We start from the raw sequence: 27,756 nt of genomic DNA, 5'->3' as shown, positions 1-27,756 counted from the left end.
ACCATTGAATATGTTAGCTGTGGGGTTTTGAAAGATATGTACATATACATATACACACACCTGTATATGCATATAAGTATATATATATGTATATATACGTACCCACACACACGTATATATGTAGTTAAGGCATGTTCCTTTTTTTTTTTTAATTTTTTTTTCAACGTTTATTTATTTTTGGGACAGAGAGAGACAGAGCATGAACGGGGGAGGGGCAGAGAGAGAGGGAGACACAGAATCCGAAACAGGCTCCAGGCTCTGAGCCATCAGCCCAGAGCCCGACGCGGGGCTCGAACTCACGGACCGCGAGATCGTGACCTGGCTGAAGTCGGACGCTTAACCGACTGCGCCACCCAGGCGCCCCTACTTTTTTTTATTTTTCAGAGAGAGAGAGAGGGAGACAGAGCACAAGTGGGGGGCAGAAAGAGAGAGAGAGAGAGAGAGACAGACAGACAGACAGACAGAATCCGAAGCAGGCTCCAGGCTCTGAGCTGTCAGCACAGAGCCCGACGTGGGGCTCAAACTCACAACCCATGAGATCATGACCCTGAGCTGAAGCCGGATGTTTGACTGAGCCACCCAGGCGCCCCTTTTGTTGTGTCTTTATCTGGTTTTGGTATCAAGGTGATAACTCTTGGTGGTGACATTTTAAATACAAACCAAGGGCACAATCTATGAAAAAAAAATCTTAACGTACCAAGAATCCCTCAAACGCAACAATTAGAGAACAAACAACCTGACTAAAACGGGCCACAGACACCTCCCCATAGAAGACGCACACACCGCGAGGAAGCATGCTCCACATCACTCGTCTCCAGGAAAATGCAAATTGAAACTAGATTCCACTGCACATGTAGGAGGGCCGAAATCCAGAGCACTGAACAACATGTGCTGGCGAGGGCGCACAGCTGCGGGAGCGCAGAGCGGGGAAGCCTGGGAAGGCTGCTGCTTACAAACCTGAACACGCTCTTCCCATTCGATCCGCCGAGCGAACCCGAGGTGTTGACCTGAACAAGCTAAAAGCTGATATCTGCACAAAACCTGCACGCCATGTCTGCAGCAGCCTTGCCAAAAACTTGGAAGCATCCAGGATGTCCTTCAGCGGGGGATGGACAGATACCCCGTGTCCCTCCAGACAAGGGGATATTACCCAGCGCTGGAAAGAAATGAGTTCTTAAGTCATGAAAAGGCAGAAACGAATCTTAAATGCGTATCACTAAGTGAAAGAAGCCAGTTCGAGAAGGCTCCATACCGTGTGATTCCAACTGTGAGTTCCGGAAAAAGGCACAGTTGTGGAGCCAGTAAAGAGTTGGTGGTTCCTGGGGGTTGGGTGGGGGGTGAATGGGGGCAGCACAGGGCAATTGGAGGCAGTGTAACTACTCTGTGTGATCCTGTGATGAGTGTCCTAATACATTTGTCCAAACCACAGAACGTAACCCGCCAGGAATGAACCCTGACACGTGAACTATAGACTCCAGTTAATAATGTATCCATCCTGCCCCGTCAGTTACCATCAAGTGCCCCCTGCAGCTAATAAGACGAGGCTGAGTGGGGGTCGTAAGGGAGTAGGTGAGAATTCTGTACTTTCTGCTAAATCTTTCCATAAACCTAGAACCTCTCTAAGAAATAGTCTGTCAGTTTAAGAAAGCCACGGTTACAGCCACTTTAAAGAAGCTTGCAGATATGGAACACCCCTCTCCGAATTCCGGTGATGTGCCTGTTCCCCTTGGGCTCTGGTTCCCACACATACGTGCACTCTTCAACTGCAGTGGCATTCACAGGGGTGTCCCAGGTTTTAAAATCTTTTTGTTTCTAAAGGGTCTTTTAGGAGCACCTGGGTGGCTCAGTTGGTTGAGTGTCTGCCTCTTGATTTCGGCTGAGGTCATGATCCCAGGGTCATGGGATTGAGCCCCCATCGGGAGTTATCAGCACAGAACCTGCTTGGGATTCTCTCTCTCCCCCCACCCTTGCCCCCCCCCCCCCAGTAGATAAATATATAAATAATCCTTTAATCCTGTCTTTTCAAGGAGAGGCTATGTTTCAGGGTTCGTTACTGTTTTTGTTTGCTGTTCTAGAAAGTTCTCAGCCATGCTGGCCGTGTGGGGGAAGCCGGGCTGGACCGAGTGTTCTAGGCCCCAGAGAGGTGGCTCTGGGTTATGGGCTCCCTGAGTGTCTGTCCCGGGGTGTTGGTGCTGGGAGGGCCCAGACATGTGGTCCCTGTCATGCCTGCCTCCCCGTGAGCTGGGCATATTTCCCACAGAGTTTGGGAGGGAGATCTCTCCACAGTGGCTCCAGAAATGAAGATGTCATGGTATGAGCCCCGCCCAGACCCTTGGGCAGAGGAGCTGCTGGGGCTGGGTGGGGTACTGGGCGAGGCTTGGTACTTCTGGGCCCCAGTGTTCTCCAGAAGGCTGCCTTGGCTGGGGTTGTCCTCTGCAGAGAGATCTGAGCGTGGCTGTCAGCTGGCCGCATGCAGAGAGTGGGCGGGAAGGACTTTTTTGGACTCCTAGACCACCTGTGAGCTCATTGGGTCTTTGGAACCACCTAAAGAGATTTGGGGACTCTGCTTTTACAGACGAGGAGGCTTGGGGTGGGGAGGGGGTAGCTCACACAGTGAGGCAGTGCCTGGTGGCATGGCCTAGGTTTCTTCCCTGATGGGGAGTGCTGGGTCAGGCAGGCATTGCTGTTGCAGTACTTCTCAGGGCCTTTAAAATGCCCATGGTGTCGTGAAGCTCTCAAGGGGGTGTAGGAGGCCTTTTCTTTTCTCTTTTCTTTTCTTTTCTTTTCTTTTCTTTCCCTTTTCCTTTTCCTGTTCCTTTTCCTTTTCCTTTTCGTTTTCCTTTTCGTTTTTCTTTCCTCTCCCCTCCCCTCCCCTCCCCTCCCCTTTCCTCTCCTTTTCTTTTTCCTCTTCCTTCTCCTCCTCCTCCTCTCCTCCCCTCCCCTCCCCTCCCTTCTCTTCTCTTCTTTTCTTTTCTTTTCTTTTCTTTTCTTTTCCTTCCCCACTGCTTCATGGGAGCAGGACAGGCTCTGGGGAGCGGCGTGGCAGCCAAATACTGGTTGAGATGTGTGTGGATGTCCACTTAGAACGCCTTGGCCCCGTGGCAAACACCATGGGGGCTTCCACCTGATTCATCGGTGGTGCCGTTGGCAGTGCTGAGAGCTAGGCATGGAACATGGCCCTTGAGATCCCCACCTGTCTCTGGCCGGATGCTGTGGGGAGGAACCCATGCTCCCCGGTGTCTACTCTTCCCCCCCAGGGTCCCTGCTCTCCTGGCTGTTGCTCACGAGCGGATGAGCTTGGAGAATTCTCAGCTGTGAACTGAGTGTGGCTGAGCAATGCAGACTTGTCATCATTCCCAGAATCTGAGACGTAGGCCAGGCAAGGGCCCTCGTGGCTTAGCAGTGTCGGCAGGGACGGTGGCGCTTTCCCGTTTTCTGCTCTCCTCAGCCATGTTGGACTTGTCCGCAGGCTCATTGCCTCATGGTGCAAAAAGGGTGCCATAGCTTCAGGCGGCACAGCCATGTGTGAGAGCAGGAAGCAAGCGGGTAGGTGGGAGTTCGTATTGTAATCCACGAAGGAAACCGTTTACCAGTAAAAGACCTTGGTCCCCCAGGTCAGAGTGGAAGGGCACGGCTGGCCGGAAGGGCATCTCGGGAAATGCGTGGGAGTCTGGGAAAGACCAGACCTGCTGGTGTGGATGGATTTTGGTGTGTTCCTGGGGCTGGGGCGGTGGGTTTTGTTGGGGGGGTGGTCAGGCTGTGAGGGGCGCCTGCCTGTGTCTGCCGTGGTTACCTGGTGTCTGCCAGGCCCTGCTGGGGCCTGCGTGCGGTGGGGCCCTCCGCCCAGGCCTGTCTCACCGGCACCACGCCCGCCGCGCCCTCTGCTGTGGGCATCTGGGGGGCTGCCTGCTCCTCCTGCCGCGGGACTGCGTCCCCACCTGCCAGCGGCAGCCCCGCACTGCTCTCTCCCCTCATGAGAGCCGCCTCCTCTCTGCCAGCGACCCAGCGTTCACTTTCCCGCAGACGTTTTCTCTGGAAAAACTTGGGAGAGTTGGGCTGCCAGGTGTTCACGTCTCGCTGCATGTGCCGTATCGCTGGAGTTCTGCCCACGATTCACCTGGCCTGTGGCCACCGTGCCCTGAGCGCCGCTCGTGTGCCCACAGGACCACGGCTCTGTGTCACGCTCCCACCTGACTTGCATGCCATTAGCCACGTGTCTCACGTGGGCTGTGCTTCCCAGCAGTGCTGACGGTTTTCCCGTTTGGATCCGGTCGGGAGTCGTGAGCTGCCTGTGCTTGTGTCAGTTTTCATCCAGGACGAACCTTCCGCTCTGTCTTTTTTTTTTTTTTTTTAAGTGTATTTATTTATTTTGGAAGAGAACGGGTGTGCAGGTGCGAGCCGGGAGGGGCAGAGAGACAGAGACCGAGAATCCCAGGTAGACTCTGCACTGTCGGTGCAGAGCCCGGACCCGGGGCTCGATCCCATGAACTGTGACATCATGACCTGGGCCGAAAGCGGGAGTCAGAAGCTTGACCGACTGAGCCCCTTGGGCACCCCTTTTATCATTGTTTTTGAATCTCCGGAGGCACTGCCTTTTTGTCCCACAGACGCTGGGCTGCGGGCCTCCAGGCTTCCGCACGGCCTCAGGCTGCGTCTCTGGGACTCGCCGTGGTGGTGATGCTGGTGCTGGTCACAGATGCAGGTCAGGCTGGCGCCCGCGGGCACACATGCTGGGGCCTGTTGGTCGTGGCGGGTCCGTGTCACGAGATGGAGAGGGGACTCTGCAGAGCGGCTACTCTGCGGCCCCCACGGTGTCTGACCTGTGGCCTCAGAGTCGAGGGACACTCCAGCTGGAGCCTTCCAGGCTTTTGGAAAGACAAATCTGATCACGTTAGTCCTCTTCCCAGTGGGCAGTTGGGGCAGAGCCGGGGCCTGAAATAGGCCGCTGGGGCTGCCTCGGGGGAGCTGGGGTGTGGGTGTGGTAGTCCTGGGGCTCAGGGCTGCAGGCCTCCTGCCATCCCCGAGCGGCCGGCCCCCTGTTTGAGGTGACTTGCTGTCTCCTGAGCTCCTGAGCCCCTGGGGGGTCCCCAGCTGCATGAATTTCCCCTGCAGGAGAAAGAGGCCCTGCGGGGGTCGGGGTGGGGGCTGCCTGGTGGTCCTGTTCGCTCCACCCCCTCTGTGGGCCAGCCCTGGGCCCCTGCAGTGGGCAGGGGCTGTAGGACAGATAGGGAGGCCACTGCTGGGGTACTTCGAGCACGTGAGATCCTAGGAAGGTCATGATGTGAGTGATGCTGAAACCTGCCCCAGGCCCCTTCCTGTGACACAGTGGTGTTCACCTGGGCACCTGCCCTTCTTCCTCTTTTTCATGTTCTTTGGTATTTTTGCAAAGTCATGACTGGAGCGTCTGACTAGCGTGTGCAGTGATGGTGAATCACTCACCACGGACAGCCTGCGTCCCCTACCTGCCCCAGCTTTGCGAGAACCCGCCTCAGGGGCGAGGGGGCCACCAGCCTCCCCGTCCCCGGGGGACGAGCTCAGGGTGGGCTTAGCCCCGGCCCTGCCCGTGGCTGGGTGCAGGCGGTGGGGTGGGGGGGTGTTGGGGGGAGTGGCTGATAAATCCGGGTGCCTTCTCTTGTGCCCCGTGGGTGAAGCTCCTCAGCCTGGCTGTTGTTGGGGCCCCCATGCTGTGCCTTCAAGCTGGGAAGTCACCTTGCTAGGCTGGCCACCAGCAGTCCCCTGACATCTGCCTGGACAGGTTCCCAGGGTTTCTTCTCCTTCGAGTGTTGAGCGAGAGAGAGTATTTGGTTGTCTCGGAGGAAGCATTGCACAGTCTAGGGGGAGAGGGGGTGGGGCAGGGGCCGGGCAGGGCTGCCAGCACTGGGGGGCTTTGGGGGCCCCGTTTGCTTGGGTTTAGGGAAACGCTGCCCTCCTGCGCCTTGCGATACCAGTGACCCACCTGCGGGGACCACAGAGTCATCGTTTGTCTGCAGCCTGAGGGGCCCCAGGTCATTGGGCCGTCCTGTGCTCCTAGAGGGGAGCAGGTTCCCCAGGCCTGGCTCTGGACGGCCGCAGGCAGAGCAGGGCTTGGTCCTAGGGGACCTGATGGAATGGTCTAGAGGGCTGCATGTTTTTGGGTGCTGGGGACACAGACCACACCCCACCTTGCCCTGACACGTGTGTGAGCCACACTAGCGTGTGTTCCTCTAGCACGCCATGGGGCTGCCTTGTCACATGGACTGTTGGGGTGCTTGAGGGACAGAAGCTGCCAGGGGTGGTGGCCGTCTGTCCTTTGGCAGGCTTCTCGACGTTTCCTTGGGAGCATCCCAGCCAGAGCGTTCTCTTCCTGTGACAGCCACCACTGAACTGGACGTTTGAGGTTCTAGGCGAGGTCTCGTGGCACAGGCGTGGGGGCGCCGTGCAGCCCTGACCCTAGAGCGGCCACGCGGGAAGGGGGAGGGAGGCCAGGAGGGCTGGTGTGACCATGGGGGGACGGAGAACACCGGGGTTTGTCTGTTACTGTAGGCGTGTTCCTGTGAGTGATTTGGGGTTGGGAGGGGTAGGGCGGAGACCCTGGCAGGGGGTGCTGGGGGGCCATCCTGGGTACCTGTGGATGGGATTCCTGGCCTTTGGGCACCAGTGGACCACTTGCCCTACCTACACCATGTGCTGGTGTGGGTGCAGTCCCTGGGGGCTTGTCTGCTCCCTCCTGTCCTCCTGGCTGCCTGCGGCAGGTCGGTGAATGCCTGCTGGATGGGGTGCCCAGGGCGCCTGCAGGGAGGCTCCCCGGGGCTGGAGAGGGAGGGGGGGTCTGTGCATTTTGTGGAAGGAAAGTTAAGCGAAAGTGGGAGGTGCCCCCCTCCAGGGATGGGGTGGACCAGTTGAGGGACTCAGCTAGAAATGAGATGAAGCAAAAGCAGGTGAAAATAGTGAATGGTTTTGTTTTGTTTTTTGTTTTTTCTTTCTTAATTTTTTTAACATTTACTTATTTTTGAGAGAGAGAGAGAGAGCATGTGTGTGTGAGCAGGGGAGGGGCAGAGAGAGAGGGAGACAGAGAATCTGAAGCAGGCTCCAGGGTCTGAGCTGTCAGCACAGAGCCCCATGTGGGGCTCAAACCCACAGACGGTAGGATCATGACCTGAGCTGAAGTCGGACGCCTAACCACCTGAGGCACCCAGGCGCCCCTAAAACAGATGGGCAGGTGGGATTCTGCACATGTGGAATGGTTGAGGGTGCTGTGCTCGTGGCTCTGTTTTCTTTTTTTTTTTTTTTATGTTTTATTTATGTTTGAGAGAGAGAGAGAGAGAGAGAGAGAGAGACCGAGAGAGAGTGCGAACGGAGGAGGGGCGAAGAGAGAGGGAGACACAGAATCTGAAGCAGGCGCCAGGCTCCAAGCTGTCAGCACAGAGCCCTGCACGGGGCTTGAACCCAGGAACTGCGAGGTCATGCCCTGAGCCCAAGTCGGACGCAACCGACAGAGTCACCCAGGTGCCCTGCCTTCGTTGTTTTAGAAGCAGCGTTGCTGGAAGCCGGTCAGGGCGTCGGGGCCCCGCCGGGTGCAGATATGTGCCCTGGGCTCTGGCAGGGTGCCCACATGCTGTCCGGGAGGTGGTGTGCGCCCTGGAACCCACACGTGGCCTGCACGGTGTGTGTGTGCTGTTTCCTGTGCGCGTCAGGATGCCCTTCGGCGCTCGGCCCGGCTGTACCGGCCGGCCTCCTGTCCCTTTCCCACCGTGCCTGGGGTCCCTGGTCTGTGGGACCACATGCCTGCTGCTGACACAGGGGCAGCTGGGTTTGGATGTTACAGGCGAGAGGCAGGCTGTGGTGGGCGTGGGCGTCGTGCTGCTCTCTCCCTGGTCCTCCGCAGCACGAGGTGCCTGTGTGCCCACCCGGGTGGACGCGCACGCACGTCGCTGCTTCCGGCTCCCTTGGAGGCCCAGGCGTGGACGGCTGGCCGACCCCGGCCGGCCCTGGGCTCCGTGTGCAGCCAGCGAGGACCAGACCGCGGTGGGCACGCTCGGGCCTGGGGAAGGGGGCAGCCGCCTGATCACCTGCACCTCTGTGTGTCCGGGAAGCCTGGCATTTGGCTCACTGCCGGCCTGCCTGAAATGGGCCGTGAGCCCCTGTAAATATTTGATGACTGCCACGATAGCAGACAAAGGCCTGCTCTGTTCCCAGAGGGAGCGAGATGGTGACACTGGAACGTTCTGGCCCTGCAGGCTGCTTCCTGGAGCGGCTCACAGATGCCGTTTTTTGAGGCAGGCCCTTTGTGTCTGTGAGCAGAGCAGGGCCCTGTGCGGCCTGGCAAGGTGGAGCTGAGACAGCACCACTGCCAGCTTTCCACCTGGAACCGGCCGGGCCTCTTCCAGGGCCGTGAGCCCGGCCAGAGGTCACAGTGGGGTCTTGCCCTTCAGATGCAGCCAGGGACAGACTCCTGGCCACAGGCCCCGGGGAGAGGTCCCGAGGGGTCTGGGGCACGGGGGCTTGGCATGGGCGCCTGGCCGCCCAACAGAGGGGTCACCGCCCGGCCGGCACGGTCAGGCCCCGGTGGGCTTGGCTGGACTGCCGCCGATGTGTCGCACGCCTGCCCCCCGGGCCTGCTGTCGCAGTGGCTCTCTGCTCGATGGCTGCTGGTTATGTGGCAGGGTGCGCATTGAAGATGATGGCCCTTGCTGGCCTAGGGGTGCGGCTGGGAAGAGGCCAGCCTGCCCTGTGGGTGCTTCCGTGGGAATGACGGGCCCTTTCAGGCTGCCCTGCGTCTGGGAGCAGAGGACTGGGGTCGCAACGGCTTGCTCCTTGGGCGGGGCAGGAACTGCCAGGGGCCCCACGCTCCTGGGTGTTCCTGGCAGGTGCGCCACAGCTGATGGCCTTTTGTCAAAGGGTTTCTTCGAGGTCGCCTCTTTGGGGAGGGAACACAGTGGGGGTGGGGCTGGGATAGGTGCAGTTGGGTGGATGTTGAGTTACGAGGGTTTCCAGAGACCTTCGTCTGCGAGTGTAATTATTAATGGTTGTGATAACAGCTGCAGCAATTTCCTGAGCGCTCACAGGCCCCGTGCTGCCATGCTTGGTCTCATTGAGTCCTGGCTGCAGCCGGAGGGGCTGACTTGTCCTTGGGGGCACAGGGACTCCCGGGCCCATGAAGCCTGAAGGCTGTAAGGTCGGAGACGGCCTCCACCATTGGTCACTCAGAACCCCCACGGTGACGCCTCTGCTGGGGGAGGGTGGGCTGGAGCCCCTGCTGCCTGGGGCTGGGAGGACCCTTCCTGGGGGCTGTGGAGGGGGGCCGGGAGTCTGACCCGGGGGAGGCACTGTCCGGAGCCTGGAGCGCGCTTTGCCGACGGAGCCTCCTGAGCTGAAGTCGCAGCAGTGACACCAGCCTGGCGGGCAGGTCCTGGGTCCTTACAAGAGCAGGATGTGGTGACCTCTGGGAGGTGGACAGAGGGACGGATTCTCCAAGGGGCCCCAGAAGGAAGCGGCCCTGTGTAGATCACCTTGACTTGGCCGTGAGGCTTCTTTCTTGCTTCTGGCTCTTAGACTTGAGCGTGAGCGTGTGTTGTTTGCTGAGGCAGCGACAGGAAGCCATCCTGCCCCCAGGGGACAGCGTGCAGCCCAGGCCCTGGAGAGGCCACCCGGCCGGCCGGGCCGGGTGCTGGGCTCCTCAGGGGCACAGGGCTCTCAGGGGCAGGTGTGTGGTGTGGGTGCTGGAGGGGAGGGGCTCTGTTCACTGGGACACATGGGCGTCTTAAGCGCCTGGCCTGGTCAGTGGGGACGAGGGGACGTTGGAGGGTGATGTGGAAAGGGTTCGGGACAAGGCCTGATGGCTGCGAGTGAGGTGCCCGGAGCCCTCCTGGGAATGGTAGCCTCCTGTGGCAAAGAATAGCCTGAGGCCCAGGTCGGGCAGCTTCTGAAGGGCAGGGAGGCCTCTGGAGGGAGCCTGGAGCAGGGCACATGGGGGCAGAACCTCTGGGCGGGCGTGGCTGGCCCCAGCGTGTGGTCCCCTGGGTTGCAGGAGGACAGGCTCCTAGGCTCACAGCTCCCATCCCGGGCCTGGCTCTTGGAGGGGTGGCGCACATACCCCTGTCCGCCCACCACAGATTTACACGTGTCCGGGGGGCCCGAGGGGCCGATAGCCCTCACGTGCCAGATGGGGTCCCCCAGGGCCCGGGGCCCCCACGGCAGGAGGCAGGGAGTGTGGGAGAGGACCCTTCCTCAGGCCCCTGCTGGTGGTACAGTTTTAGGTGAGGGAGTCAGCAGCGAAAGGGGGGTCAGGCTGTGTTGTGCTCCCTCAGACCCACGCTCACGATTGCGGGCGGTCCTCCGTACCGCCTGCCTTTCTGGTGCAGTTACTGTTCACACAGCCTCCCCGAAGTCTGTATTGCAGACCAGGGTCACAAGGGATGGGCATGAGGGCCAGGGCTGCCCTGTGCTCTGCTGGTCCCTTCCCTTCTCACCACTGACCAGCCTGCCTCCTGTCTTGCCTTTGTCCCTCCCCCGCCTCTGTCCCCTCCTCCATCTCTGTCCCCTCCCTCATCTCTATCCCTCCCGCACCTCTGACCCATCCCACACCTCTGTCCCCCCACCTCTGTCCCCTCCCTCATCTCTCCCTCCCCACCTCTGTCCCCTCCCCCACCTCTGTCCCATCTCTTATCTCTGTCCCCCCCACCTCTGTCCCCTCCCCCCACCTCTGTCCCCTCCCTCATCTCTGTCCCCCCACCTCTGTCCCCTCCCCACCTCTGTCCCATCCCTTATCTCTGTCCCCCCCACCTCTGTCCTCTCCCCCATCTCTGTCCCCTCCCCCATCTCTGTCCCTCCCCCATCTCTGTCCCCTCCCTCATCTCTATCCCTCCTGCACCTCTGTCCCCTCCCTCATCTCTGTCCCTCCCCCACCTCTGTCCCATCTCTTATCTCTGTCCCCCCACCTCTGTCCCCTCCCCATCTCTGTCCCATCCCTTATCTCTGTCCCCCCCATCTCTGTCCCTCCACCATCTCTGTCCCCTCCCCCACTCTGTCTCTCCCCCACCTCTGTCCCCTCCCTCATCTCTGTCCCCCCCAACTCTGTCCCCTCCCTCATCTCTGTCCCATCCCTTATCTCTGTCCCCCCCATCTCTGTCCCTCCACCATCTCTGTCCCCTTCCCCATCTCTGTCTCTCCCCCACCTCTGTCCCCTCCCTCATCTCTGTCCCTCCCCCACCTCTGTCCCTCCCCCACCTCTGTCCCCTCCCCATCTCTGTCCCATCCCTTATCTCTGTCCCCCCATCTCTGTCCCTCCACCATCTCTGTCCCCTCCCCCACTTTGTCTCTCCCCCACCTCTGTCCCTCCCCCACCTCTGTCCCCTCCCTCATCTCTGTTCCCCCACCTCTGTCCCCTCCCCCCACCTCTGTCCCCTCCCTCATCTCTGTCCCCCCACCTCTGTCCCATCCCTTATCTCTGTCCCCTCCCCACCTCTGTCCCATCCCTTATCTCTGTCCCCTCCCCACCTCTGTCCCATCCCTTATCTCTGTCCCCCCACCTGTGTCCCCCCACCTCTGTCCCCTCCCTCATCTCTCCCTCCCCACCTCTGTCCCCTCCCCCACCTCTGTCCCATCTCTTATCTCTGTCCCTCCCCACCTCTGTCTCCTCCCCCCACCTCTGTCCCCTCCCTCTTCTCTGTCCCCCCACCTCTGTCCCCTCCCCCCACCTCTGTCCCCTCCCTCATCTCTGTCCCCCCACCTCTGTCCCCTCCCCACCTCTGTCCCATCCCTTATCTCTGTCCCACCCCACCTCTGTCCTCTCCCTCATCTCTCCCTCCCCCACCTCTGTCCCCTCCCTCCTCTCTGTCCCCCCACCTCTGTCCCCTCCCTCATCTCTCCCTCCCCACCTCTGTCCCCTCCCCCACCTCTGTCCCATCTCTTATCTCTGTCCCTCCCCACCTCTGTCTCCTCCCCCCACCTCTGTCCCCTGCCTCCTCTCTGTCCCCCCACCTCTGTCCCCTCCCCCCACCTCTGTCCCCTCCCTCATCTCTGTCCCCCCACCTCTGTCCCCTCCCCACCTCTGTCCCATCCCTTATCTCTGTCCCCCCCACCTCTGTCCTCTCCCTCATCTCTCCCTCCCCCACCTCTGTCCCATCTCTTATCTCTGTCCCCCATCTCTATCCCTTCCCCCACCTCTGTCCCCTCCCTCCTCTCTGTCCCCCCACCTCTGTCCACTCCCCCACCTCTGTCCCCTCCCCCACCTCTGTCCCATCTCTTATCTCTGTCCCCCCACCTCTGTCCCCTCCCCATCTCTGTCCCATCCCTTATCTCTGTCCCCCCACCTCTGACCCATCCCGCACCTCTGTCCCCCCACCTGTGTCCCCTCCCCTCCTCTCTCCCTCCCCACCTCTGTCCCCTCCCCCCACCTTTGTCCCCTCCCTCATCTCTGTCCCCCCACCTCTGTCCCCTCCCCACCTCTGTCCCATCCCTTATCTCTGTCCCTCCCCCACCTCTGTCCCCTCCCCCACCTCTGTCCCCTCCCCCACCTCTGTCCCCTTCCTCATCTCTGTCCCCTCCCTCATCTCTGTCCCCCCCATCTCTGTCCCTCCCCCATCTCTGTCCCCCCATCTCTATCCCTCCACCATCTCTGTCCCCTCCCCCATCTCTGTCCCCTCCCTCATCTCTATCTCTCCCGCACCTCTGTCCCCTCCCGCACCTCTGTCCCATCCCTTATCTCTGTCCCCCCCCACCTCTGTCCTCTCCCTCATCTCTCCCTCCCCCACCCCTGTCCCATCTCTTATCTCTGTCCCCCCATCTCTGTCCCTCCACCATCTCTGTCTCCTGCCTCATCTCTGTCCCATCCCTTATCTCTGTCCCCCCCATCTCTATCCCTCCTGCACCTCTGTCCCATCTCTTATATCTGTCCCCTCCCCATCTCTGTCCCATCCCTTATCTCTGTCCCCCCATCTCTGTCCCTCCACCATCTCTGTCCCCTCCCCCATCTCTGTCTCTCCCCCACCTCTGTCCCCTCCCCCACCTCTGTCCCATCCCTTATCTCTGTCCCCTCCCCACCTCTGTCCCATCCCTTATCTCTGTCCCCTCCCCACCTCTGTCCCATCCCTTATCTCTGTCCCCTCCCCACCTCTGTCCCATCCCTTATCTCTGTCCCCCCACCTGTGTCCCCCCACCTCTGTCCCCTCCCTCATCTCTCCCTCCCCACCTCTGTCCCCTCCCCCACCTCTGTCCCATCTCTTATCTCTGTCCCCTCCCCATCTCTGTCTCCTCCCCCCACCTCTGTCCCCTCCCTCCTCTCTGTCCCCCCACCTCTGTCCCCTCCCCCCACCTCTGTCCCCTCCCTCATCTCTGTCCCCTCATCTCTGTCCCCCCACCTCTGTCCCCTCCCCACCTCTGTCCCATCCCTTATCTCTGTCCCACCCCACCTCTGTCCTCTCCCTCATCTCTCCCTCCCCCACCTCTGTCCCCTCCCCCCACCTCTGTCCCCTCCCTCATCTCTGTCCCTCCCCCACCTCTGTCTCCTCCCCCCACCTCTGTCTCCTCCCCCCACCTCTGTCCCCTCCCTCATCTCTGTCCCCTCCCCACCTCTGTCCCATCCCTTATCTCTGTCCCCCCATCTCTATCCCTCCCCCACCTCTGTCCCCTCCCCCCACCTCTGTCCCCTCCCTCATCTCTGTCCCCCCACCTCTGTCCCCTCCCCCACCTCTGTCCCATCCCTTATCTCTGTCCCCCCACCTCTGTCCCCTCCCTCATCTCTGTCCCCTCCCCCACCTCTGTCCCCTCCCTCATCTCTTTCCCCTCCCCCATCTCTGCCCCCTCCTCCCTCTCCGTCTCCCTCCCCACCTCTGTCCCCCTTTCCCATTCTTGTCCCTTTTCCCTCATCTCTGTCCCCACCCCCCTGCTGGCTGGAGCCCTGTATCCATAGCAACAGTTGCTGCTGTGGAAGCTGGCGCCTGCTCCCTCATCCCTAGGGGAGGTATTTTTGGCACTGCGGAGAGATTTTATTTTATCTTTGGTGTTGACTTTTACTCTTTAAGTGAGTTCCGCTCAGGCAGAGCTGGGGCTGTGTTCAGGGAGGCCTTAGGGCTCCCCGTGGTTGCGTAGACACTGACCCTTCCTTCCCCTGTAGACAGGGTCAGAGACGCCAGCTCCCGTGAGCAGCCTCCGAGGCAGCAAGCACGTCCCGAGGTCCACAGGGTGTTCGGGGCTCTGGGCAGTGACTCTGGATGCTGGGAGAGTCAGCATCTCTGGGAGAGTCACTACCGGTGGTCACGGTAGTGGCTCGACAGAAGCCCCTCAGCCTCAGGGCTTAGCCAGTGGCCGGAAGAAGAGTTTCCCGGGAGCTCTGGGGGAAGTTGCTTTTTGGTGCCAACCGTGGCCCAGACCCTACGGGGAGCCTCACGTGGTGAGATCCCACACTCTGCCCAGGATGAGGTCACCAAGGCCACCAGGTGGTCGTGCGTGTCTCTGCTGGGGGTCTCCTTCTGAGACACCTGCGTGCCCCTCGAGGCCCCCGTGGATGGCATGGCATCCGAGGTCAGCTTCTTCCGTACCACGTGGGCTTCTTGCTCCTTTAGGGTCCGAGCTGCCCCACTGGCTGGTCCTGGTGGCTGTGAGCACAGGTGACCTCGGCGTGTGGCACTCCTTGGTGACAGCACCGTGATGGGGACCCCTGGGCTCTGCCTGGCCCCTGCACGCTTGGGTGCTGGGTGGGGTTGTTCGTGGGCCAGTGCTGGGGTCTACGTGGGCCCGGCCCACCCTCAAGGAGTGCTGAGGGTGACGCGTGATGCACCTGCTGCCCGCAGGGAGGGGAGCCTCTGGGGAACAAGCCCAGTGGGGCGCGCGGCCCCGGGCCCCTCGGGGGCTCATGCACTGGCTCCTGGGCTGCCTGGGGGAATGTGCAATGGAGGCGGCTAGGTGTGCAGCACCGTAGGGTTGCCAGAGCATCTCCCTGACCCTCCACCTCGTCTTCTGCCTGGTGGGGGTGACGGCAGCTTGCGGGGGCCGGGGCGTGGGGCCGCCCAGGACGCCTGTGCCTGGCCAGGCTGGGGCGTTCACATCAGAGGCAAGGCCAGCCGTGCCGGAAGTGCACGGAGGCCCAGCAGAGGGATTTCTGCCTTGTCATCATGGAAATCCCAAGGAGGCCAGGAAGTGGAACGACCATCCAGCCTCCTCTCTCTCATTATTACTGGGCACATCTTGGGCATGAATCTACTTCCCAAACTCTCAGTCTTGGGTGAACTCCCATGTGCAGACATTGAGGGTAGGGGGGACCTTGACCGCCACCCTCCAGGGAGGACCCTGTGTCCTGCCACTCAGCACACGGTGGGCGCTACAGGCGCACCCGGTGCCCAGCCGGCGCTACAGGTGCACCCAGCGCCCAGCGGGCACTCAGCACGTGGGAGGTGCTGTATGCACTCTCTGCCCGCTTGCCCCTCTGCCTCCTTGAGCCAGAGAGCCAACAAGGAGAGGCATTCGGGGTTTGTGGCTCTTACAAAATTGGGAATTCTGTCTCCGGGGAGGCAAACTCTGCAGCCATTTAGGGGACAGACGCGGAAGGGGGCACTTGAGGAAATAAGCCCACGGTCACCTCCCCTGGGGGAGGGAAGCCCAGCACAGGGGCGTGGCCGGAGGGCCGCTCCGCTTACAGCTTCGTGAAGTTCAGGTTGCAGAGAGTCGGGGACACAGGAAGAGGGAAGCAAGGCCCCAGGCTCGCCTCCTGAAGGTGACCATTCTCCTTCATCGTCTGGTCCTCACCGTGGGGGTTTTATTAAACCCCAGCCTGGTGCTTTTCACCTGTGGCCCCACCTGACTCCCCGCTGTCCTCCGCGTCTACTGTTTCTTGACAACCGTAAATAGCTGTGTGGTGAAGAAATGCCACACGTGCCCAGCCTGGGTTTCGGTGGCCATCCCTGCAGGGCCAAGGGTGGGGGTCCCCGCTGAGCACCACAGCCTTCTGGGCACGTGCACTTCTGTGTAACGGTGTCTTTGCTTCTTCCTGAGAAACATCTTGAAGACACTAGAGGAAATGGGTTTCTCTGGAGGAAGAGCGCCCGTTCCCGTCGCTGGGTCGCTTGCTCTGCGTGTCCTGAGTGTGCATGTCCACACGTATGCAGTCGGGGGCTGGTAGGTGGGGGATCTGTAGGGATTGGGGGGTGTTTCTTTTTTTTTTTTTAATTTTTTTTTCAACGTTTATTTATTTTTGGGACAGAGAGAGACAGAGCATGAACGGGGGAGGGGCAGAGAGAGAGGGAGACACAGAATCGGAAGCAGGCTCCAGGCTCTGAGCCGTCAGCCCAGAGCCCGACGCAGGGCTCGAACTCACGGACCCCGAGATCGTGACCTGGCTGAAGTCGGACGCTTAACCGACTGCGCCACCCAGGCGCCCCTAGATTGGGGGTGTTTCTAGGCTGTGCCCGGCAGAGGGAACGAAATCTGTGTCTGGCTGCGCAGCCGTGGGCAGGTGCGGCCCTTCTTGTCCAGTGAGGCTGGTGCGGGCGCTCAGGTTGCTACGGCCTCCGGTGTCCAGTTCAGGATGCCTCCCCCAGGCTCCTTCTTGGATCAGGGACGCCCCCCCACGTCCGGTTTACAGAGTCGCAGGGATGACTGTGGCCCCAGAACGGGTGGCCCTGAGGGTGGCATTGCCTTGTGAGGAAGTTGACAACCTGTTTGTACAGATCACAGGCAATCTGAGCCCCGGCCCTGACCTGGGGAGTCATGGGTGCCCGTGGCATAGGAGGGAAGAGCCCATCCGTGTCCATATGGGCAGAGGACGCTTGAGGATGCTGATGAGCGAGGCTGGCACTTAGTGCTCTGTGCCCTGGTAGGGAGGGGGTTGTGAGGGTGGCAGAGATGGGGCCGTAGGGCCCTGACCCATGAGTCTGGGGTGGACAGGCCCCGTGGGGCGTGGCTCACTGCCCTGTGCAGTGTCTGTCTCAGGGAGTGGCCCCCACCTCTCCCTGCTGAGCGCCACCCCAACTAGGCTGCCGTGCTCCTGCCCGTGGGCTTGGGGAGGACCGTGTGGGGACCGTGTGTGGGAGGCTCTGGAGTGAGTGAGGCTGGATGAGCGGGGGCAGGCCAGGGACCACGTGTTCCTAGGGTCTGTGCTGGTGACTAGGGGTGCCGGCCACAGTGGTGCACTTGCCACGGTCAGTTGGTGAGGGGTGTGCCCGAGACCTGCCGTCTGCAGAGTGGCGCTGTGGGGGGGTGAGCTGGAGGATGAGCTTCGGGAACTCACCCCACTGTGTGTGTGCGCAAGTCCTGAGTCCCTGCAAGCCTACCCGTCTGGAGCACGTGCACTCCACTCTGACTGAGATACGATGGCTCTCTGCGGCTGTACCAGCCACATTCCCAGGCTCCCACAGCCTGGCTCTCAGGTCCACATCCCTGGGCATCCTGGCAGGGAATGGGTGGAGGCAGGCAGGCCCTGCACTTGGGCAGGCCCCCCGCTCCGTCTCTGGGATGCTGGGTGGGGCCAGACCCTGCACCTGGGTGGGGAAGGGCCCCTGTCTCTGGGATGCTGAGTGGGGCCAGACCCTGAACCTGAGGAAGGCATCCCCTGTCTCTGGGATGCTGAGTGGGGCCAGATCCTGCACCTGGATGGGGAAGGGCCCTCTGTCTCTGGGATGCTGAGTGGGGCCAGACCTTGCACCTGGGTGGGCAAGGGCCCCCTGTCTCTGGGATGCTGAGTGGGGCCAGACCCTGCACCTGAGGAAGGGCCTCCCCCACCCCGGCCCTGGGATGCTGAGTGGGGCCAGACCCTGCACCTGGGGAAGGGCCCCCCTGTGTCTGGCATGCTGAGTGGGGCCAGACCCTGCACCTGGAGAAGGGCCCCTGTCTCTGGGATGCTGAGCAGAGGTGGGGGGTGGGGTGGGGTGTTGGGGGTGAGGGGCAAGCCCTGAAGGCATCTGTTTGTTTACTAACTTAACTTATTCATTTGTTCTGTCCCTGTAGGGAGCTACTGCACTGAGGGAGTTCATTCCCTCTTCCTGGACAACTTTGGGCTTTGGCAAAGCCAGCACAGGAAGTTGAGATGAGGAGGTTGGCCTTAGGTGGTTGTTAGCTGATCCCGGCGCTGTGCTCAGTGTGGTTTACCTGTCTGATGGGGAGGCAGTGTGAGTCCGCCCTCCGGCAGGGCAATGTCCAGAGAGGCAGTCCTCACCCCGTCAGTCTGCCAGACAGAGGCCTTTCACTGAGACCCTCCTAACACTGGCCCCCAGGACTTGGGACACTCAGGCCCCTGCAGTAGCCTGTGGCCAAGGACACACATCCGGAAGCAGTGGGAGCGGTTGGCTGGGGCCACGTCCAACCTGCTAGTGCGGAGCCTCTCTGCTTTCTGGACAGCATCAGTTTGTGTGGCTCAAGGTTGAGATGTGAGGGCAGAGGTCATGTCCAGGGTCACCTTTGTGGGCCTGGCACCTGGCTATCTGGCAGGTCATGGCTATTGGTAAATGTTGGTCTCAAGTGAGAGATTCATGTAGGTGTGGAACAGGTGGGGGCATCTCACCCGCGAGAGTGTGAGCATCAAGGAGAGACCCCCTGATACCAGCTCTTTCGACTCCCAATTCTCAGGGTGTCAGACCTCGGTTTTACTGGGCTGCAGGGTTGGTCCCACCTGTTGGAGCAAAGACACCATGAGTTGGGGCAGAGAATCCCTGTGGGGTGTCAGGCATGGCTTGTCTGTGTCTCTGTCGTGAGCTGGGAAAGTGACTTTACCATCATCCACCAGAGGAAGGGAGCCCACTGAGCACGTTGGATTTGGAATTCCATTCCGATCTTGGGAGGGACACGTGTGTCATCTTCCCATAGGTTATTGGAGCAACAGGATGGCTGTGCTTCTGTGTGGGCTGTAGGGTGGATGGTCAAGGGGGCAGGATGGAGGATGGCACACCGTAGGGTGATGCTGCAAGCTTGCTTCACCTGTCATTTTCTTTTACTTAACGTCACTGGGAATTTATAATTTTTGGTCATTATTTCATTGCATCCTTGCGTGTCTGTGTAGTGGTACATTTAACAGCTGAGGTGTGGTCTTGCACAAGTCTGCCCTGTAGTTTGGATGCACCGTTCTTAGAGTGGTGGGCAGGTTGGACTTTGCGCTTGGGAAGTTTGTCATTCATTTTCTTGTAAGTTTTACTTGTTCCACCTGAGATTATGACACGTATCTTTGACTTCTACCACATCCTGGGCATGTAAGGGTCTCAGAACACTAACCTCCAGCTACCCATCCCTACTTGCCTTTTGTGATGTTACTTCTAAGATTTTCTTGGTGTGTTTTATTTTGCCGTAAGGTGCACAGTGTTTTTTGGATTTAACTTGCACATGGTTTATAGCACTTCTTGAATCTATGTCTGGATGTCTTGCTTCGGTTTTGGAAAACTTTGGGGTGTTATTTTATGCATATTGCTTTTGTCCCATCTTTATGTCCTCCTCTTCCGGAATCCCATTACACATGGGTTGGACATTTCCACTGTGTGCTGTGAGTTTTGTATCTTCTTTCCTGTATTTCCATCTGTTTGTATATCCATGTTCCAGTCTGTATATTTTTTATGATTTTATGATTTTACCTTCCAGTTTACTGGTACCATCTTCAGCTGTGTCTAATTTGCTGTTAACCCCCTATATTGAGTTCCCTATTTCATTTCTTAGTTCTAGATTCCATTTGGTTCTTATTTCATGGATTTTAGTTCTGGTGAACCTTGGTTATCTATTTTCTTTTTTACTGAATTTTCATTTTTAATTTTTAAAACCCTTATTATAATTTCGGTATAGTTAACATGCAGTGTTGTATTAGTTTCAGGGGTACAGTATAGTGATTCAGCAATTCCATACATTATTCAGTGCTCATCACAAGTGCCCTCCTTAATCTCCATCACCTATTTAACCCATCTCCCCACTCCCCTCCCGTCCCCTCTCCTCTGGTAACTATCAGTTCTTTATAATTAAGAATCTGTCTCTGGGGTGCCTGGGTGGCTCAGTTGGTTCAGTGTCCAACTTCGGTTCTGGTCATGATCTCACAGTTTATGGGTTCAGGCCCTGTGTTGGGCTCTGTGCTGACAGCTCAGTGCCTGGAGCCTGCTTCGGATTCTGTGTCTCCCTCTCTCTCTGCCCTCCCCCTGCTTGCTCTCTCTCTCTCTCTCTCAAAAATAAATAAACATTAAATAAATTTTAAAAGTCTTTCTTGTGGCTCAGTCGGTTAAGCGTCCAATTCTTGATTTTGGCTCAGGTCATGGACTCAATCATGAGTTCAAGCCCTGGGTTGGGCTCTGCAGTGACAACATGGAGACTGCTTGGGATTCTCTCTCTCCCTCTGTCTCTCCTCCCCTCTTCTGTGCGTTAGCGTGCCCCCCCCCCCTTTTTGTTGGCTATTTTCTTAACTATACTAATCATAGTAATGTTAATGTCTGTCTGATGCTTACAGTATTTGGATCCATTGGGAGTTCATTGCTACTTTTTTTTCTTTCTTTAAATTTTTTAAAATTAATTTTTTAAATTAATTTTTGACTAGCATGTTTAAAGCTTGTGGAGATATTTGAAGTTGTGGGTGATTTTGTCTATGGCCATACCACCCTGAACGCGCCCGATCTCGTCTGAAGTTGTGGGTGATTTTGTCTTCCGCTACAGAAGGTTTACTTTTGCCATCAGCAGATGCTTATAATAAGAGCAGGACATGTTAATCCTGTCTGGAATTGAACTGCAGTCTTTGTGAGGGCTGTTCTGTTCTGTTTCATCCATTCTCCCAGCACTTAACCCTCCTGGAGGAAGTAGACTGAAAGCTTGGGTGTTCCCTATCTGACTGCACAAGTTCTGCCCAGGGGCTCAGCTTCAAGTCCGATGCATGGAGCTGGTGCTCTAAGGCAGTACTATCCTGTAAGAACGTAATGTGAGTTTATGCTTGTAATACTTGATTTAATGGCCACATTGACACTGTAAAAATAACAGGTGGAATTCATCTTAATATTTTTCTTTTTTTTTAAGTTTTTTTTTAATGTTTACTTTTGAGAGAGAGAGAGAGAGAGAGAGAGAGAGAGAGACAGCATGAGTGGGGGGAGGGGCAGAGAGAGAGGGAGACACAGAATCTAAAGCATGCTACAGGCTCTGAGCTGTCAGTACAGAGCCTGACATGGGGCTTGAATGCAAACCTTGAGGTCATGACCTGAGCTGAAGTCGGACGCTTAACTGACTGAGCCACCCAGGTGCCCCTTAATATTGTTATTTGATTCAGTACATCCAAAGTATTGTGGTTTTTTTTGATATGTAAAATACGAGACTATTAACGAGGTTCAAGCAATTATAAATAAATTACTGTGTCTTCGAAACCTGGGATATATTTATTATACTTGGATGACATCTCAATTTGGAATAGCTGCATGATAAGCACTCACAGCCACATGTGACTCAGAGCTGTTTTGTTGGGCTGAATGTGGGGGGCTCCTGTCTCTTCACTGGAGTCAGACCGAGAGCTGGTGGCTCGTGTTTCAGGTGTGTGCACTGAGCACCTACTGTCCGTCTTGATTTGGCCCCAAGGCTCTTGCTGCCAACTTGGGAGGAGCCGAGGTGTCAGTTCATAGCACTGGGGCAGATGTGAGCTGTGGACCTTCCCTCACCCCCGGCTGCCCTCAGTCCCTGTGCATCGCTTGCTCTGGGTCTATCTGGCGGTGACCCCCTGCCCCACCCCCTGGTGCAGTGGCCATAGATGTTCAGGTCCGGGGCATACCCACTCGGGACACTGTCCTGAGGCCATTGGTGGCCAAAGCCCCTGCAGCGTGGCGACAGCTGGCCCGAGGCAGGGTGGTATTGACTGTCCTGCCCCACCCGTCCCCACAGGCACTGTCCTTGGTTGGGGTGTTCCACCTGGCTGATTGTGACCTTGGTGTGTCCACATCTGTCTTGAGGTGTCCTGTGGGGACGCGGCCTGGGGTGAGACTGTCCATCCTAAAAAGCAGACGTGGGGTGTGGTCTGGTGCGGGGCATGGCTGCTGCTTGGCCGCTGCCTGCTGGGCCTTGGGTCGCCTGTGCCCAGTGTGGACACTCCCCCAGCACGTGGGAGCCCATGGGGGCGTGGCCGCTGGGTTTCCCTTGCCGGCCCCTGTGCTGCCCTGTTGCCATTGCATTTCACACCGTGATGACCCTCTTCTCCAGGCCTGGGTCCCAGGGTTAGAGCCGATTCTTGGCTGTTGCAGTCTGCTGCCCTGGCCTCTTCCTTTCCTTCGTCCCATCGCCCTGGTGGCCCCATACCCTGTTCTCCCTTGCCTGCCTGCTTCCCAGAAAGAATGGGTCCTGGGAGATCTCTGTCCTTAGCTGCCATACAGAGGGGACAGGGTGCAGCCAGGCCACGGCTTGGAGTTGAGACCCTGGCCAGGAGGGGCCAGCTGGACAGTGGAGGCCTGGGGGTGGGCTCAGGCTTGCCCAGCACGTTCCTGCCCCTGGGTGTGCTGTGCCCCATGGATGCTGGTGGCGGCACGTGGCCGTGTGCCCACATAGGCCTTGATTGCTCCCCACCCCTGATGGCTTCCTTCTGTGGTCTGTCTGCTCTGTGAGGAGGGTGTTGAAAGGTCCTCCAGCTCCTGACCCAGGGCCTTGTCGGAGGTGGGGCAGAGGCCTTCACCCCCCAGGGTACCCAGCACTGGGGGCCCATTCTTGAAAGTGACCTGCCAAGTTTTTACCGGGGATGAGGGCTGCCACCTGCACCCACGCTGGGCCTCACCCTCGTGGCCAGTCTTGCCCAGGGTGCAAAGCGACATGAGACCCCAGGGAGGATCCAGGGATGGGGACTACTGTGGACAGGGTGACATAGCCCACTGCATGTCCATGGAACTTGGCAGAGGCCCTGATGACAGGGACACCCCTCTGCTGGCCAACCTGAGCCCGTGGTGGATGTGATCAATGCCAGTCTGGCCTCAACCTAGTGACAACGTTTCCTCGCAGGCCATGGCTGGTGACTGGGACAGGGCCCCCCCACGGCTTGTAGGAGGTGTGTTCAGTCACGCTTGTCGTCTGTGTGATCATTTAGGCACCACCGACTCTTACGGTGGCTCAATCCTGAGGGAGGACGCGTGGCCCTCAGAGTCCATGAGCATAGGACACAAAGAACCCAGAATTGCAATGTGTATTATTTTATGGAGGCGACGTGTGGTCCGGAGATCCCGGCGACTTTGGTGGAAGGCTGTGGGAAACGGAAACCCACGCTGGAGTTACATTCGCCTGTTTCCAGAACGGCTGAGGAGACCGTCAAATTCCACGGGAACCATTTCAAGCAGTGTTGACCGTCCTTGTTCACAAAGTGCTGGCAATGACAGACGGCCTGTATGCTACTTCAACCTATGGGGACAGTTTGGATGAGCGCTTGTACACGTGAGGGTCCTGCAGGGGTGTGGTGGGGGCGGCCACCTGGCTGCCATGGTGCTGCCTGTTGGGGGAAGGGTGGGCCGCTGGGGTGGCCTTGGACGAGCTAAGGCCCAAAAGGCACTAGTTTTGAGTGGCTTGGTGGCTCCACTTCCCCCTTAAAAAAAAAACGGGATTATTTACAAACGCAGGGAGGGGCCAGCAGCCGGATTCACAGCCTCCTGGGGTTCTGGATGAGGACGCGTGCTGGCCTGCACTGATCGTGCCCACTGACCCTGCCCGCCGATCCTGCCCATTGACTCTGCCCGTGCCGACCCTGCCTGCTGATCCTGCCCATGCTGACCCTGCCCGCTGACCCTGCCCACACCGACCCTGCCTGTGCTGATCCTACCTGCCCACCCTGCACCCTGCCCACACTGACCCTGCGCGAGCTGACCCTGCCTGCACCACCCTGTCCACTGACCCTGCCCATGCCGACCCTGCCTGCTGACCCTGCCCACACCGACCCTGCCCAAGCTGACCCTGCCCGCACTGCACCACCCCCGTCCACTGACCCTGCCCATGCCGACCCTGCCCGCACTGACTCTGCCTGCGCCGACCCTGCCCATGCTGACTGTGCTGCAGGGGGCCCTTTCTGCTGCCTCTGCGCTTCCTCCCTTTGGTGGCAGCCACTGAGAGCCCCTCACGTTAGTAATGATGCTTTATTGTAAACACGCATCAGGAGAAGCCTACGCTGGCTCGCAGACCGTTGTTTAAGATGAGTGAGGTTGAGGAGGTACTTGGTTTAAGAGAAGGGAGTTTATTTTTAAACTGCAGTGAACGTGAGAGGGAGCAGGTCACTGTGGGAAGAAGGAGAGCATCGCTGCTGCCGAGAGGGGAGCTGCGGGGCCAGAGCCGCCAGCCTCCTGGCCTCCCCTCGGGGGCCCCTGCGGCCGCCCGCCCTGTGCTGATGGAAACCGCAGGCAACCCGAGTGGGTGCCTTCTTCTCTTCTCCGCAGGCCACAGGGGTTCTCCCCTGGCACCAGGCTGCCCCGGCCAGCGCCACCCACCCCTCCCATCGCCCCGGTGGTGGCACGCTCTGGTAGCGTGTTGGAGCGCCCCACCCCAGGCCTGTCCTGCGTGCCCAGAGCCGCAGTGACCATCTGGTGGCCGAGTGAGGCACACAGATGTCCGAGCTCTCCCTGTGTGGAAAGCACCCCGGGGACGTCCTGACCCCACACCACTTCAGCACCGCCGCAGCAGCCGGGGTGGAGCCTGCCTCGTGTCCTCCTATGGGGGCCAGGGACCCTCGTCCTGGCTCAGCTGTCCCTTGGCACCCATCCTGGGCTGATTCCCTGACATGGGACCGTTCTCAACAGAGATCCTTGAGGCTTTCTTTTGCTTTGCTTTTTAGCCGAATGGGGCTGGAGAGATGGCCTGTGCCAGGTTGTCACCCTGGGCCTCTGGCTTTACTGATCCTGGGCACTGTCCTGCTGGCTGCTCATGCCCCCCACCCCCGCCTCTGTGCCCTGTGTGGATGGATCCTGCCTGGGCTCGGGGTCGCCAGGCGGCTCTGCTCCTTACAAGGCTGGCTGGGCTTTGCCCGGCTGAGCAGAGGGCTGCAGACACCCCCCCTCCCATCTCCCGCAGAGCAGGCAGGGACCCCACCCCCCAAGAGTAGCCAGTGACCCAGTCCTCTGGGTCACAGGACTTCACCTCCTGCCAGGGAGGCTGTTTGGGCAGAGCTGGTGACTCCCAGGTCGTGGGAGGGGCTGGTCGGACCCAGGGCTGTCCTCCTCTGATCACCTGGCTGCCTGCTCCTGCCCAGGGCTGTCGTCCATGGCCCACTAGGCCCTTTTCCTATAGGAGATGAGACAGCATCGTCCCAGGATGCCTTTATCCTTTATCTGATGGGCTTCCACTATCTTTGGGGTGCCTGGTGGTAGGAAGCCGGTGTCAGCAACCTGTCCTCTGTGTCTGGGAGGGGTGAGCTGTCCAGCCAGATGCCAGCCCATGCAGGACTGGGGGCCTTCCTCCTGCCCTGCTTCATGACCTCAAGGCGTCCCAGCACATCAGGATTGCGTCCCAAACAGTGACAACATGCCTGGTGCCGGGGTGGCTCTCCCTCCACGGAGGCTCTCCCTGCGTGGAGGGGCTGGTGTGATGGGGCTGCCCAGCGATCAGCCCGCAGTGCCCGAGGACCGGGGCCGGCTCTGTGGGGCTGCCGGGCAGCGCTCTGAGGATACACCGACTGACCTTTTCAGCCATCAAGCAGTGTGTGTCAAAGTTAAAAATAGCTGGGTGGCTTGGAATATAAAGGAGGCTGCTCCCTCCCACCTCTGGGCCCTGAGAGGCCCCATCCTGGAAGTCTGACCACATTCCACCCGCGTCTTTGACCTCGTACCTTTGGCATAGGCGGCGCCCTCCTCTCCCTCTCGGGGCTGGTTGGTTATGTCGTTTATGACACGAACTTGCTCTCTGAAAGTGCAGTGAGATCTTTCATTTCTGGTGATTGATGCTGATACATGGCAAACAGGACACACGTGTTAACGATCCTGAGCGTTTCCTCCAGAGTCAGTGACCAGAATGGGTGACACTGGAAGCCTGGCTGGTGGTGGAGGTGGGGAGCGCGCCGTGGGCCCCTGTCCTCCTCCCTGATGCAGGCTCCCCTCCCCCACACCACGGCGTGGGCCCCTGTCCTCCTCCCTCACACGGGCGACCCCCCTCTTCCGCGCTGTGCTGGCCCCCCATCCTCCTCCCCCATGCGGCATGGCCCCCCTCCCCTACAGTGCTCCGTCAGGTCAGCGGCCCCTCCCGGGCTGCAGGCCAGCTTTGCCATGCCCGCTTCTGCTGGGCAGTGCTGTGTTGGGGGCACTGCACTGTTCCTGCAGTGGCCATTGCACCTAGGTGCCCACAAGGAGCCTTTGACTGTTGTGTGTGGGCAAGTAGGTCTTTGGGTGCGCGGCTGGCCGTGAGACTCCAGGCCGCGTGGGCACTCTGAGGGCCGTGTCGCAGCTGACGCTGGCCCCCGGGCCCACGGTCCTCTGTAGGTGGGAGCTGCCCCCTGGCTTCGTGGAAGGGTCTGGACCAGGACCGGTTTCCGGTTTTTCTGGCCCCACTCCCACTGCTCCCTAAAGGGCTCTCCTCTCAGCTCTGGGGGCCTCTGCTCTGCTGTCCCCTCCTTCCTGGGACTGGCTGTCCTCCTGCAGCTCCTGTCACACGTTGTCAGGGCCTTCAGCTGTTCGTGTCCCTTCATGGTTCCCTTCTCTTGCTCTCATTCGTTTATTGGATGTTTTCACTTTAACTTTCTATATTTGAAAAATTAAGCTATTACTTTCATATAACGAGACTCAGATCTCATGTGCTGGTGCGCGTGGGGCAGTGATGTCACGGTGGCCTGCTGGTGCACCTGGGGCGCGCCTCGGGCAGTGATGGGCATTTTCCTGGTGACCCAGGATGGCGAGTGCCTTGTCATGTGCTTGTTGGCCATTTCTTCATCTTAACCTCTTCGTGTTTGTTTTATAGAATTGTAGGCGTTCTGTCCGTGTTCTGGATAGAGTCTCGTGTCAGATACATCGTGGAAGAGTTTCTCCGGTCTGTAGCTTGATTTTTATTCTCTTAAGTAAATTCTCATTAAAAAAAATTTTTTTAACATTTTATCTTATTTTTGAGAGAGACCGTGCACACAAGAGGGTGTGGGGAGGGGCAGAGAGAGGGAGACACAGAATCCGAAGCAGCTCCAGGTTCCGAGCTGTCAGCACAGAGCCCGATGCGGGGCTCGAACTCACGAATCACAAGATTGTGACCTGAGCCGAAGTCGGACGCTCAACCGACTGAGCCACCCAGGCATCCTGTAAATTTTTGTTTTTGATGAATGGAGCATCTTTGCGTGTTCTTGTCTGGATCAAATGCTGAATTTTTTGTACTCAGTGTTTTCATTCGATCACAGAGTATCTTCTTTTTGAAACGTGGAGCCTTAATTTGCAGAAGCTTGATTGTTCCTTTTTAAGGATCTTGATTCTTCCTTTTTAAGCAGAATGGTGCTCTTACTTGTGTGTGTCAGCCGCTTAGACCTGGTGAGCACATGAACTAGATTTCTTGAAGTCGCCTCTGCCCCTGAATTATTTGTTCTTCTGTGGCCGCTGTGTGGACGGCCCTCCCAGTAGTTCCCTGTGCTGGTGTCATGCCGCGGGTCCCACGTGTGCACAAACAGGCGAAGAGGGTTTGTCGGGGGCCGGGCTGGTGGGAGGGAATCCCTTGGGGTGGAATTTCTCCATCAGCTGATGGCCTTGTCCTGATCCTGGGCCCCTTTCCTCTCAGGGTTGGAGGGAGTCTGCTTGATGTCTTCTGGGGTCTTTCAGAAAGACGAAAAGTCTTGGCCTGTGTGTTTCTTTTCAGTTCCAACTCCCCCTGTCAATCCGCATTCACACACTTCTCAAAACTCACTGTTCCGCGTCCAATTGTAGAGGCCTC

General features: G+C 58.8%; 1 protein-coding gene across 7 annotated transcripts in view; it reads left to right on the top strand.

Moving 5' to 3' along the window:
* The window catches only part of WNK2 (WNK lysine deficient protein kinase 2), a 134,514-nt gene that overhangs the window by 9,279 nt on the left and 97,479 nt on the right, over positions 1–27,756 (top strand). The window lies entirely within an intron of this gene.

This window comes from Prionailurus viverrinus, chromosome D4 (genome assembly GCF_022837055.1).
Source record: "Prionailurus viverrinus isolate Anna chromosome D4, UM_Priviv_1.0, whole genome shotgun sequence".
NCBI classification, from domain to species: Eukaryota; Metazoa; Chordata; class Mammalia; order Carnivora; family Felidae; genus Prionailurus; species Prionailurus viverrinus.
The sequence above is the reverse complement of the archived record's forward strand: the minus strand, read 5'-3'. Positions and strand labels throughout refer to the sequence as shown.